The sequence below is a fragment of the Balaenoptera acutorostrata genome, chromosome 8 (genome assembly GCF_949987535.1).
Source record: "Balaenoptera acutorostrata chromosome 8, mBalAcu1.1, whole genome shotgun sequence".
NCBI lineage: Eukaryota > Metazoa > Chordata > Mammalia > Artiodactyla > Balaenopteridae > Balaenoptera > Balaenoptera acutorostrata.
The window spans coordinates 12,271,531-12,284,739 of NC_080071.1; the positions used below are offsets into that span (position 1 = coordinate 12,271,531).

General features: G+C 42.4%; 1 long non-coding RNA gene across 4 annotated transcripts in view; it reads right to left on the minus strand.

Annotated features, from left to right (window-relative positions):
• The window catches only part of LOC103005097 (uncharacterized), a 228,767-nt gene that overhangs the window by 76,381 nt on the left and 139,177 nt on the right, over positions 1-13,209 (minus strand). The window lies entirely within an intron of this gene.

Here is a 13,209-nt window from a genome sequence, read left to right on the forward strand (position 1 = left end):
CCCACACGTGATTTTTTTTTCCTGTTCTTAGTTTTATTTATTTATTTAACATCTTTATTGGAGTATAATTGCTTTACAATGTGTTAGTTTCTGCTTTATAACAAAGTGAATCGGCTATATGTAAACATATACCCCCATATCTCCTCCCTCTTGTGTCTCCCTCCCACTCTCCCTATCCCACCCCTCTAGGTGGTCACAAAGCACCGAGCTGATCTCCCTGTGCTATGCGGCTGCTTCCCACTAGTTATCTATTTTATATTTGGTAGTGTATATATGTCAATGCCACTCTCTCACTTCGTCCCAGCTTACCCTTCCCCCTCCCCGTGTCCTCAAGTCCATTCTCTACATCTGTGTCTTTATTCCTGTCCTACCCCTAGGTTCATCAGAACCATTTTTTTTTTAGATTCCATATATATGTGTTAGCATACTGTATTTGTTTTTCTCTTTCTGACTTACTTCACTCTGTATGACAGACTCTAGGTCCATCCACCTCACTACAAATAACTCAATTTTGTTTCTTTTCATGGCTGAGTAATACTCCATTGTATATACGTGCCACATCTTCTTTATCCATTCATCTGTCATTGGACACTTAGGTTGCTTCCATGTCCTGGCTATTGTAAATAGTGCTGCAATGAACATTGCACCACATGTGATTCTGATGCAGGTGGTACCAGATAGAGAGGCTACAGAATTTCCTTTGGGCACTAGTTCCCAATTCTGACACCTGCCCCCAAGTGACTGCAAGAACACGTTAGTGGGTAAGCAGGACACCGGCAAGGCTTCCACAGGTACAGGGGACCTGCACAACAAATATACAATCTGCTCAGAGAAGTATATTAGAACTATTAAAGAGTACTATCTATCATAACTGATTTCTCCTTTCCTTCCACACCTAAAAATTAAATACAGAGTAGGAGATGCAGAAATAAAGGAAAGGATCACTTAAGTACTTTTTTCCACTAAACTCAATTATTATAGATGACTGCGCTCTTGTTCTTACTTCCGGTATTTTTTTGTTGGAGGAAGGGAAAAGGACAAGTTGCACACTAAAGCAGCATTCAGAAGCTTGCTTTTAAGTTACAAATATATTGATGATTTCTAATATTCAGATCAAATACTAGGATGTGTTTCCATATCTCCTGTTACGGGATATAAAATTCATATACATATTCATATGTTGAAGTCCAAACCCCCAGTCCCTCAGAATGTGACTATATTTGGAAATAGGGTCTTTAAAGAGGTAATTAAGTTAAAATGAGGTCAGTAGGGTAGGCCTTAATCCAGTAGGACTGCTGTCCTTATAAGAGGATGAAATTTGGACACAGACACAGAGGGAAGATGACATAAAGACATAGGGAGAAGGCGGCCATCTACAAGCCAAGGAGAGAGGCCTCAGAAGAAACCTGGGTGGTCGTTCAGTCCACCCCGTCTGCGGTACACTGTAATGGCAGGCTTCCCAAAATAACACATCTACTCGTATAAAAAGCAAGGCAATCCTATCTCCTCCGATACCTTCCTTAAGGCAGTGTACTTGTCCTAGTTCTGAAAGGAGGCAGGCTGTGCTCAGAGTTGACACTCTAAGAAAAAGGAAGGAGAGGAGGAAGCACCAGATGTTCAACAACTTATCACTTTGTGATGCTTGCAGCTCATGGCACCGCTACTGTTCATTTCCTGTGGCTCCTCTTCCCCTCCTGGGTCTGGAGGAGCCGACGGGGAGGTGAGGGCGGTGAGGAAAGAAGGTCAATATCCACAAACCCAAAACCAGCCAGCTCCCTCCTTGCCTTTCTTATTAGGGAGAGAACTGACACCTCCTTTCCATTTTCTAGATGTCGCCTCCTCTGGTTTTACAATTATTAAATGTACGCATAGACGGGTAGGCTGTTTAACACTGGAGAAGCGTTTATGTGTACGGAGGTGGGGGAGTATATTCTGGAAACATTTCATTTTCATCCACCCTCATCAAAGCATCTCCCCTAAAGCGCACCTGTGCATTCAAAAGGCCCAGGCCCTCTGTCTGAGAACAACTTCCTGGCAACGTCTTGGATTTTGATGGAGTTGTTTTTAACGGACCTTTCTCCCGCTGCCTGCAGTAACCGAGAGGCACCAATAGCCCAACTGCCTCTTTGGGGAGATTCCAGTCCTCACTGATGAGCCCTCTGGAGAGGGCTACCTCCCTATCCTCTCTCACTAGTCTTTGATCATTCTTCTTCCATATTAGTGACAGAAAATTTAGAAGAAGGATAATGCTTCAAATCAGAAAAAAGGCTTAAGTTACCTTAGCACAAAAGTTACTAGATGAATTCCTCACTCTCCTCCTTGCTATAGCAATACTCAGTATCAAATCCCTTCTTAGGTTTTACAGTTTTATAACTGCCACAAACAAAGCTGGTTCTTAAAAAGATCTAACCCCTCACACATCCATCCCCATTGTGGATCATTCTAAATACTCCTGAACATAACCAACTTTTAAGCCAGTTGCCTACAGTTAAGAAACTACTTTAAATCGCACCACTACCACTCTTATACAAGCAGAGCTAATCAACTAACAAACTCAATTTCCTATTATCTTTCAACATGAAGGTCATCAAGAGGATCAAAAAGAATAATGGCCATTAAAAATCCAAAACTCTATAGTGATACTCAGAAAAGGGTGAGTGAGGAAACTCTTTACAGATGAATGCCAGCAGCGCAACATAGAAGCAATGAAAGAATCACAGAATCTCCATTTAGTACTTCCAATGTAAGAGCTGATTCAGGCAGGGAGAGAAGGAAGGTAAAATTTGGTTGAAAAGTTGTTTGAAAACAAGATATTTGCACTTTGCCAAAAATCACTCCACAAATTCTTACTAATTACAAAGGAAAATGTACTTTTCTGGTGGAAAGAGCCAGCAGTCATCAGCTCTGCATCAGTAATACTGAGACAGCAGGACATTATGTAATATGAAATTCACAGCATCACCTATGAAGTAGTTTTGGCAAAAATGGTTGCTATAGACTGAAATGTCTGGGCCCCGCACCCAAAATTCCTCTGTTGAGACCTAATCCCCAGCGTGATGGTATTTGGAGGTAAGGCCTCAGGAGATGATTAGGTCATAAGGGTATACCCCTGATGAATGGGATTAGTGCCCTTATAAAAGAGACCCTACAGAGTTCCCTTCCCCCTTCTGCCATGTGAGGGTACAAGGAGACCATCTGCAAACCAGAAGGGGGCCCTCACCCAACCACACGGGCACCCTGATCTCAGACTTGCAGCCTCCAGCTCTGTGAGAAATAAATTTGTTGTTTATAAGCCACCCAGTCTATAGTATTTGTGTTACAGCAGCCTAAGTGGACTAAGATAATTTAACCTGAATCTACTCACACTTCTAAAACTAACTTCCAGTTTACAGGAAATACACATGCTGAAGAATAGGTAAATGATACATGCGGAAACCATCAAGAAACCCATAATGCGGGACATCCTCCAAGACAACAAGCCTAGACTCTCCAAAAAGTTAAAGGAGGTGTGGAGGCTGTTAAAACGGACAAAAAAAGACAAAACCAAATGCAACTTATGAATGTCGATTAGATCCTAAAATTGCAAAAATACTATAAGACATTTTTCAGATAAGCATGGAAATTTGAAAATACTGGATATTAGATGGTAAAACAGTCACTGTTAATTTTCTTAGGGGTACTATTGTATTATTGTAATGAAGGGGAAATGTTCTTACTGTTAGGAGATGCATTCTGAAGTATTTAGGGGTGAAATGCTCTGATGTCTGAAACTTAAGAGCAGATACAGCGAAATACTGTTTGCTGGTGCAGCGTACTGGCAGGGCACACAGGAAGCGCTTTCCTTTTGTAAGAGAACTGCTCTGCAGTCACGCCCTACTGCGCCATGTTACTCCCAGTCACGGGTACTTGGTCCGGCGTCTCCAGACTCTAGCGCGGGGACGTGGGGCTCTGCACCGGCTTTCTCGTCTGACAGCAGGAGCCTCTGCTCTGTGTGCTGGCGCTGGCTTTCCTTTATGATGACACAGCTAGGAGCACACAGGCAGGCAGTGAGAAAGCTGTTCCACACCCTGAATTCCTTATTTCCTACACGCAATGAGGTAGAAAGGGAGGCCTGAATTATGGCTGAACCCAGCCAGGTTCAGCTGACAAGCTTTTCCGGCTGCCTAACAGCATGGTAATTATTAACCACACAACGGAGTCCAGCCAGCCTGGGCCCTCTGCTGGCACAAGAAAAGTTCCAAATAATTTCCAATAATAGCAATGACAACCATGGTTCTTGAGTACTTACTAAGTACCAGACACCATTCTAAGTGCCTCATGTATCCTAATGTATGGATTTACAGGAGCGGTCAAGCTTTACCATATTATCATTAAGTACTACCATCCAGGACTGATTGAAACCCTCATTGTAGGCAAAGGCTAAAAAGTAATTTGCAATAATATTCACATTCAGAAAGCTAAGTCATCTTTGCTTGAAAAAATGGGAATTGATACTGGAGGTGGGAGGAGATTCAGTATTTCTTTCCTAAAAACCATTAATGCAGGACTTCCCTGGTGGCACAGTGGTTAAGAATCCACCTGCCAATTCAGGGGACACGGGTTTGAGCCCTGGTCTGGGAAGATCCCACGTGCCGTGGAGCAACTAAGCCCGTGCGCCACAACTACTGAGCCTGCAAGCCACACTACTGAAGCCTGTGCACCTAGAGCCCATGCTCCACAACAAGAGAAGCCACCGCAGTGAGAACCCGCGCACCACAACGAAGAGTAGCCCCCGCTCGCCGCAACTAGAGAAAGCCCATGCATAGCAACAAAGACCCAACACAGCCAAAAATAAATAAATAAACAAAAATAAATTTTAAATAAAAAATAAATAAAATAAAAACCATTAATGCAAATCACCCCTCAAACTCTTGCAAGTCTTGGCATCCATAGCAATTTATCATGGAAAGAATGTACCACAATCAAAAATCACAGCTTGCTTCCTGACGTCTGGCAATCAAATCAAGAGAAGCAAAGATATATCACCTAGCCCAGTTGTTCCTCCCAGGCCATCGCTCATCAGCCACTTGCCGTTGCTCACAACTCTTTTCACACATTAGCGTTAGAAAATTCTAAAGACTAGAGCAAATGTTTCCCTCCTCAAAGTTACTGCAGACAGTTATTAAGGCTGGGGAAAATGAAGCTTCAAATATCCCTTGTGGATAGAATAAAGGGGAAAAGACACCTGCAAACATCAAGGAAGTTAGGCAGGCATTTGAATCTTGGAGGTCGGCAGCTGAATTACACGAACATGGACAAAAAAAGAAGTGTCATCAACCATTTAGCAACTGACTCCAGTATTTAACTACCTGGTAACTATACAGAAGACAATAACTTTTTACTCATACAATAGGAAGGCTACACTGGAATATCATACAGCAATCGGAATTGAAGGGTAGCAGAATATGCCACACCAAAATAGGCCCACAGGAGTTCAGGACATGCCACCCCAAAGCATGCAACTTGGGAATATTGATTATTCTGAGCTGTAGGCACTTGAAAAACAGCAAATGCAGGGAGAGGCTTCCTCCAAACTCCCCTATCTCCCTAAAGACAGAGCTTCCAAAAACAACGCATCTGTCATAAATCCCCTCCCTGGGAGTTTCATCAACTGGGAAAACTGACTGTTATCACAAGAGAGCAGAACAGAAGTCAACACAAACTTTGTCACAAACTCTCATACCTCCCATCTATTCAAGGGCCCATCATCCTTCCTAAAAATCATTTACTCTCCCCTAAGAGGCCTATACCCACTTCCCCTTTCTCTATTAAGATGGTCTTTAATCCTGAATTCTCAGCCACCTGGGGGAGTTACTAATTTTCCCCTGGTATTGTAACAAAGCAGGATCTGGCTGCTCGCCACTCAGAAGGCATTACAGAGGCAAGGTTGACAGCAAGGAAAGTTTGCTTTATTTTGGACGCCAGCAACTGGTGGGGGGAGGGGCGGGGGCGACTCCCCCATCCCCCACCTCCCGACAATCAGTGGGCAAGAGCTTTATAGACGTAAGGAGGGGGCTACATGCAGAAACAGCACAGTCAGCTCTGACAATCATCTTAAAATTAGTCGTGCAGTGGTCTGACCAGCACCATCTTGATTGTTTTAAGTACAGGTAATCTTCAGTGCCAGGGTCGGTTTGTTCCCATTTCCTTGAGGCCAGTTCTCGGAATTGTGGCAGTTTATGCCATGGCTACAGTCTGGTCATCATGTAGTTCACTTCTTCCACCTGGTGGGGTTTCAGTATCTACCAGACAGCTCACAGGATACGGCTCAGAAGATTATCTATAGCCCATGAAGAGGAAATAAAGGTCCTTGATTACACGTATTGACTAAACTATTATTATTTAGTCTTGTTGGACTGCTTTCTTTTGTTTCTGCATTTTCTCACTTCTCTGATTGATATGGCTCAGAAGATTATCTATAGCCCATGAAGAGGAACTAAAGGTCCTTGACTACGCTTACTGACTAAACTATTATTATTTAGTCTTGTTGGACTGTTTTCTTTTGTTTCTGCATTTTCTCACTTCTCTGATTAAACTTATTCTTTGGCTAAAGTTTTTCCACAGACAAAAGGCAGGCAAAGGACATGGCGGGGGGGTCCTGCTCCGTTTCAGTATCACCCATGTATACTGAGATTTGCATGTTAACTTGTTTTTTTCTCTTGTTAGTCTTTTATTACAGGGGTCTCAGCTAAGAACTCAGAAGGGTAGAGGGAAAATTCTTCCTCCCTTACAGAAAAAATGTGCATCACTACAGGCAACAATATGGATGAAATCTCATATAATGTTGAACAAAAGGAGCCAGACACTAAATAGTACATACTATCGCTTTATATATTTGTATAATTTACTCATTTAAATTTTTTTAATTTTAAAAATATTTTAAATGTGTATATAGAATAAAATTCAAACAAGGCAAAAATGATTAATGTTATTAGAATTCAGAATAGTGGTTACTTTTGAGGAGAGTAGTAACTAGGAAGGGGCACCATGGGTAGGGAGTGTCTCTGGGGGCTGGTGAGGTTCTATTTCTTTATGTGGGTGCTGATTACACAGGTCTGCTCTGCACGTGAAAATTCATTGAACTGTACTCTTCTGTGTGTACTTTCCATATGTATGTTACACTTCAAAAATTTAACTAAAAACGTGTGAAAACAATCAAAACCACAATGAGATATCACCTCACATCTGTTAGAGTGGCTACTATAAAAAAAAAATGAGATTAACAAGTGTTGGTGAAGATCTGGAGAAAAGGGAACCCTCGTTCACTGTTGGTTGTAATGTAAATTGGTGCAGCCACTATGGAAAACAGGATGGAGGTTCCTCAAATAATTAAAAATAGAAGTACTATATGATTCAGCAATTCCAGTCTGGGTATATATTCATATCCACAGGAAATTAAATAGCTATCTCTAAGAGATACCTATACCCCCCATGTAAATGCAGCATTATTAACAATGGCCGAGATACGAAAATAACCTGTATTCATTGACGGATGAATGGATAAAGAAAATGTGGGATTATATACATATACAATCTATATACATGTATATAGATTTAGATATACACACACACACATATATATATATATATGATGGAATATCATTTAGCCATTAAAAAGAATGAAATATTGCTGTTTGCAACATGGATGGACCTTGAAGATATTATGCTTAGTGAAGTAAGTCAGAGAAAGACAAATATTATATGATCTCATGTATACGTGTAATCTAAGCAACAAACAAGCAAGCTCACAGATAAAGAAAACAGATGGGTGGTTGCCAGAGGTAGGGGTGAGACAGGCTGGGACCTGGGACCCTTTGCTTCACTGCTTGCACCTGCACAGAATACAAAGAAACTCTAAGGGACTAAAAATAACTGTGTGCATGTGCACTTGGGGCAAATTAGGAACAACAAGATACAAAAAAGACCAAAACCCCACTGCCACTTCTGAGGACCTGAGAGCAAAAGCAGGGTACTGCACATGCCCCCTGCACACAGCAACACCAAGGAGGTGAGCAAAACACCTAAGCCACCCCTCTGGCCTGACCCGTGAACCCGTCCCTACCCTCACGCCATCTAAGGAACCAGCTCGCCCGCCCCCTTCAGGGAGGGAGCAAGGGAACCTGCTACTTGTTTTCGCTCCCCCCTTCTGCAGCAGGAGCCCCAATAAAGCCTTGCCTGAATTTCCTGTCTGGCCTCTTATTGATTTCTATTGATTAAGGAAGGCCAAGAACCCTGGTTGTTAACAGACTTTGTGGCGCCCAACATGAGGCAGTTGTCCCCTTCCTGGGAGAGGATCTGGGCACCCCAAGGACCACTGAATACAGCTTCCCCATGGGTGACAAGTGGCCACCTGAACCTCTTGTTTCAGTGTCACCACATTTGCTAAGTCTGCCTTCCTGGCCCCTGGGGGCCTCAGTACCCTCATTCAGACAACAGTTTCCCCCTCCCCTTTGTCCCTTTCCCTCTCCTGATACCTACTTCTCCTTTGTCCTCTCCTACTTCTCTGTCCTATCCTTCCAAGAGAGTGGATGTCGGGCAGCTACAGCATCATTCCTCTCAGCCTGTGAGGCCATACTCCCTCTGGCTGGCAATGGCTCACCTTGATGGGTGACAAGCAGAGGTGGGAGAGGCTCACCTCACACCATGCAGGTCTTGGTCCAGTGGGTTCTCCCTGATGGGAGATTTATGAGAGTGATAGAGGTTTAAACTTCATATCATGTAGTGGCTGAAAGTCTGATTGTCCCAGTATTCTCACCTTTATTTTCCTGCTGTCTCTTTTTTCAGTCTTTTCTGTCCCTCCTTCCTTTACCTCTCCCTTGATTTTTATGCCTTTTCCCAACCCCTTTATCCTGAAAACCTCATTTGTGTCTTTAAGTTTCTGCCATTGGTACATGTTGAGTAAAAGGATCTTTGTCTTATGCAGTTTTGTCTGTCCAACTGCTGCTACAAGTCTCTGCCAAAATTGTGGGCACAGTGGAGCATTTAAGCCTTGAAATACAAACACAGCTCACATTGCCTGAGACTCCAGCCTTGGGTTACTTAGTGGGATTTTAAAGAAGAAAAAAAAAAAAAAAAAAAAGAGGATCTTGTATTTCTCTCCTCTGCCTTTGTAATGTAACTATTCTGCCTGGGCTCTCAGGAACTATCTGATCCATCTGTAGTCCCCCAGACTGAGGGGAAAAAAAGAGGCCTTTTTAAACTCAGGCAGGAAAACTATGAGATCTCTGGTTCTGCCTTTATGTAAAAATTAGCTTGTAAATGAGCTGTATTTAATTGGCTTAAATTGAGCACTTATATACATTCTCGGAAATATAAAAGAAACTCACCAGAATACATTTCAGGTTCATGTGATCTGGGAAATACTCAGTATTGAATTAATATCTGGTATTAAAGCCAGCTTAAGCTTGTGGGTTTAACTAATACAGACCTGTCTTTAGAGTCATCAACATAGAGTATAAGATTTTTATTGTATCTAAGGTTACTGAAAGTCAGTAAGTGCATATTGTTTGTTACGAGATTTGTCAACAAGGAAAATAACCTGATATGATTAAACTTTTACATAAATGTAACAGATAAGGGCTTTTTGGTAAACTCTATAGGAATAATTATGTTTTGGAAATATGCATCTAAAATAGTCTCTCCAGATTTTGGTAACTTGAAGCTAAATTAAGTTAAATGATAGAAGTTTGTTGAACAGCTAGGTCATTCCCAAATAAAATATCGAGACATCAATTACTAAACAGAGAAACTAAAGGTATATAGAACTGTTAATGAATATGTTTGGTGCCACCCTGAGATGTTCTCTACCAATAAGACAGTTCATGGTTGCTTAAGGAAAGTAGGATGTGTGTTTTCAGTAAAGAAGGTATGAGGAATGGAATTGCATTTTATTAAGGGAAAAGAAAGTAGGTTTGTCTTAGGTTGTTTCTGGATGGAAAAAAATGAGGGACAAGTTAATATGGATATAGAAAGTGATGGAAGGTTTGTGCATGGTTGGGATTGGCTAGGTTTAGATTGAATTTAATTAAGAAAAATGAAATCTGTTGTTGAAAGTAAGCTGGTGCAAGACTCAATTTGGCTCTCTCTCTCCCTCTCTGTCTCTCTCTCTGTTAAGAGGACAAAATTCTTCTGGAATGCTGCTTTTGATAACAATCATGTGACTTTCTGTGCCTTTAAGTGATCTGTATTTACTTTTGAAGTCTTTTTTTCACTTTGGCTCAAGGAATAAGTATTGTTATTATAAGTATTGTTTCACAGCAACCTATCTGAGCAGGTGTTTTAAAACTTTTTGAAATTTTTGACAGACTTCCAAAATGTCAAATTCTAATTAAAGTTCTTTTGACCTCCAGCTAACTGTGGGCCCCTGGAGCATCCCAAAGACAGACCCTAAACTAATTAGGTTCATTTGGTATGTTAAATTACATGGGGAGCATTGTCGAATGAGTACTAAATCTTCTTAGGTTGTGTTGTATGGGTAAATGTTATTCATATAAATATTCTAGAACTTATATGGAATTCCTAAAAATCTGATATGTTCTGATAAAATGTTATCAGTCATAATTATAGTTATTATAACCAGGATTCTTTGTCAATTGCATTGTGATCAGATATTTAACTGTGCCTTTAAGTCTAGTCATTCACAGACAGTTAAGCTGATGCTTTGCAAAAATGCCTCATCTTCAAGAAGATTCATAGAAAGAGCTTTTGACAAGTACAGGTTTCTGGTAACTTTTATATCATACCACTAAATTGGGTAAATCTGATGGGCTTATTAAACTAATAACTACATGGGATTGAGTAAACTGATGGATATGTTATAATTTTTCACTTTTGTTAATCTCCAACCTCACTCTATTTCCAGAAATCCCCGATAATTTTTTTGCCTCCTGTCCCTTGGGTCTTGAACCCCATGCTGCCTTCCATAATGCCCAACTCCAATTTCTCCAAGGATTCCTCTTTGCATCTATTGGACCCCCTTTACTCCAAGCCTTGGCAGCCTATACACTGCTACAGACAGCCTACTGTGCTGGCCGCTGCCCAGAAACCCATATTATAAACTTTGTAGATGCTCAATAGTGAGGAATACAACCCAGCATAGGAAAACTTATTATAAGACATAAGCTTTATAGACAACAGATCCCCATCAAGGAGAGTCCTGGCAACGCACCAACAATGGTTCAAACATTCCTCCCCCCCCACCACCACCCAGTGACCCCTTGCGCAAGGGACTGGGTCAACCAGAGATGTCTGGCTCGTCAATGGGAGAGTGGAGGACGCTCAAAACCCCATTAGGTTCGAAGGGAATGTGGAGGACACTCTGACCCTTCAGGTTAAAGCCTCCTAAATGTTTCTGGGGTACTGGATTCCACTTCTAGGAGAGCTCTCTTGTTCTTGGTTGCAGGTTGCTCAACATGCAAGGATCCCCTTCTAAGCCAGAAGAAACACCTCTGGAGTATACCCTTAAAAATAGGAAATTTTAAAAAACAGATGGGCTGAAAAAGCAAAAACTTTACTGTAACACTGTATGGCCTTTATGTAAGTTGCGGGGATGGAGAAAAATGGCCTGAAAATGGATCTCTAAATTATAATACTATCTTGCAATTGGATCTTTACAGTTGCAAGATGAGAAAATGGACTGAGATTCCCTATGTTCAAGCTTTCATGGTCCTTTACCAAAATCCCGCCCTATGGGGCCTTAGTAATCAAAGGCCTGGGGAATCAGAAAACACTCCCAATATCTTAGACAATCCCCTTCTAACCTTTCCCAACTCTCAGGGGGGAAACCAAGCCTTCCCTGCTTTTCCGGCGCCACCTACCTTTCCAGAGCCACCTACTTCTCCAGATCCCTCTGACCGATCCCAAACTGACTCCCTAGGTTCCTTTATATCCTCCGTTACCCCAGGAGGGAGAGACTAGTCCCTCCAGGGTAACCAGTAGGGGAACTTCCTATCACCCAGGATCAGGGAAATTATGCCCTCTTACGGAAGTGGCAAGTGGTGAAGGGACAAAGTATATGTGCCGTTCTCTTTAACCGATTTAGCCCAATGCAAACAGACTGGGCCGATTTTCTGAAGGCAGTAGTAAGTTTGCTGAAGGGTTTCAGGCCTTAACTCTGGCCTTTGATTTAACTTGGAAGGATGTCCAAATGATCCTATCTACCTGCTGTACTCCTGAGGAAAACAGAATTTGGGCAGCAGCCCAGGGGCATGGCAACCAGCTTGCTAGGGACCAACCAGAACATTTTGTTATGGGTGGAGATGCAGTCTCAAATCAGGACCCCCACTGGGATTATAATTCCCCAAAGGAACCACGTGATCCAATGTGTATTAGAAGGAATGAGAAAGTATATCAAGAAGCCAGTTAACTATAAAAAGGTTAAAGGAGTGACCCAAGAAGAAAAAGAAAATCTAGTCCTCTTTCAGGGATGGCTTGTGGAGGCTTTTAGAAAATTTGCTAACACTGACCCATCCCCTCCCAAGGCTCAATCCCTGCTGGGACAACATTTTATCAGCCAGTGATATTAGGCAGAAACTCCAAAAGTTACAATTAGGCCCACAAACCCCTATGCCCCAAGTCCTAGAGGTGGCCTTTGGGGTATCTCATAATCGAGATCAAGCTGAGGAGGAAGAGAGACCCAACGTGAAAACAGGCAGGCCAGGGCTCATGCTAAGCTGATGGCCGTTGCTGTCAGCCATGCCTTGCAACCTCAGGACAACGCAAGGGGGACAAGAGGTTTAAACCATCTATCTGGAGGTAAAACCAGCAACGGGGAATGCTTCAAATGCAAGTCAACTAGTGACTGGGCCTACGAATGCCAGAGAGAGCCCCCTCCTCCATGCCCAGTCTGCAAACCAACAGGTCACTGGAAGTGGAAAAGTCCCCAGCCCCAAAGGGGAAGGGGAGCTCCTGCTCCTGAGATGGCCATGCTAGATGACTGAGGTGGCCCAGGGATTCTGGTGGCTCCCCTCATGAGATGTCTATCTCCATCAAGGAGCCCTGGGTGGTCCTTGATGTGGCATATAAGCAAATCAATTTTTTAAATTGTTACAGGAGCCACTTACTCTGTCCTGATCTCTCACGCTGGGCCTCTTTCTTCCAAAAGCTGTACAGTGACTGGTGTCGGCGAAAAGCCTCGCACCCGTTACTTCACTGGGCCTCTCACTTGCCAAT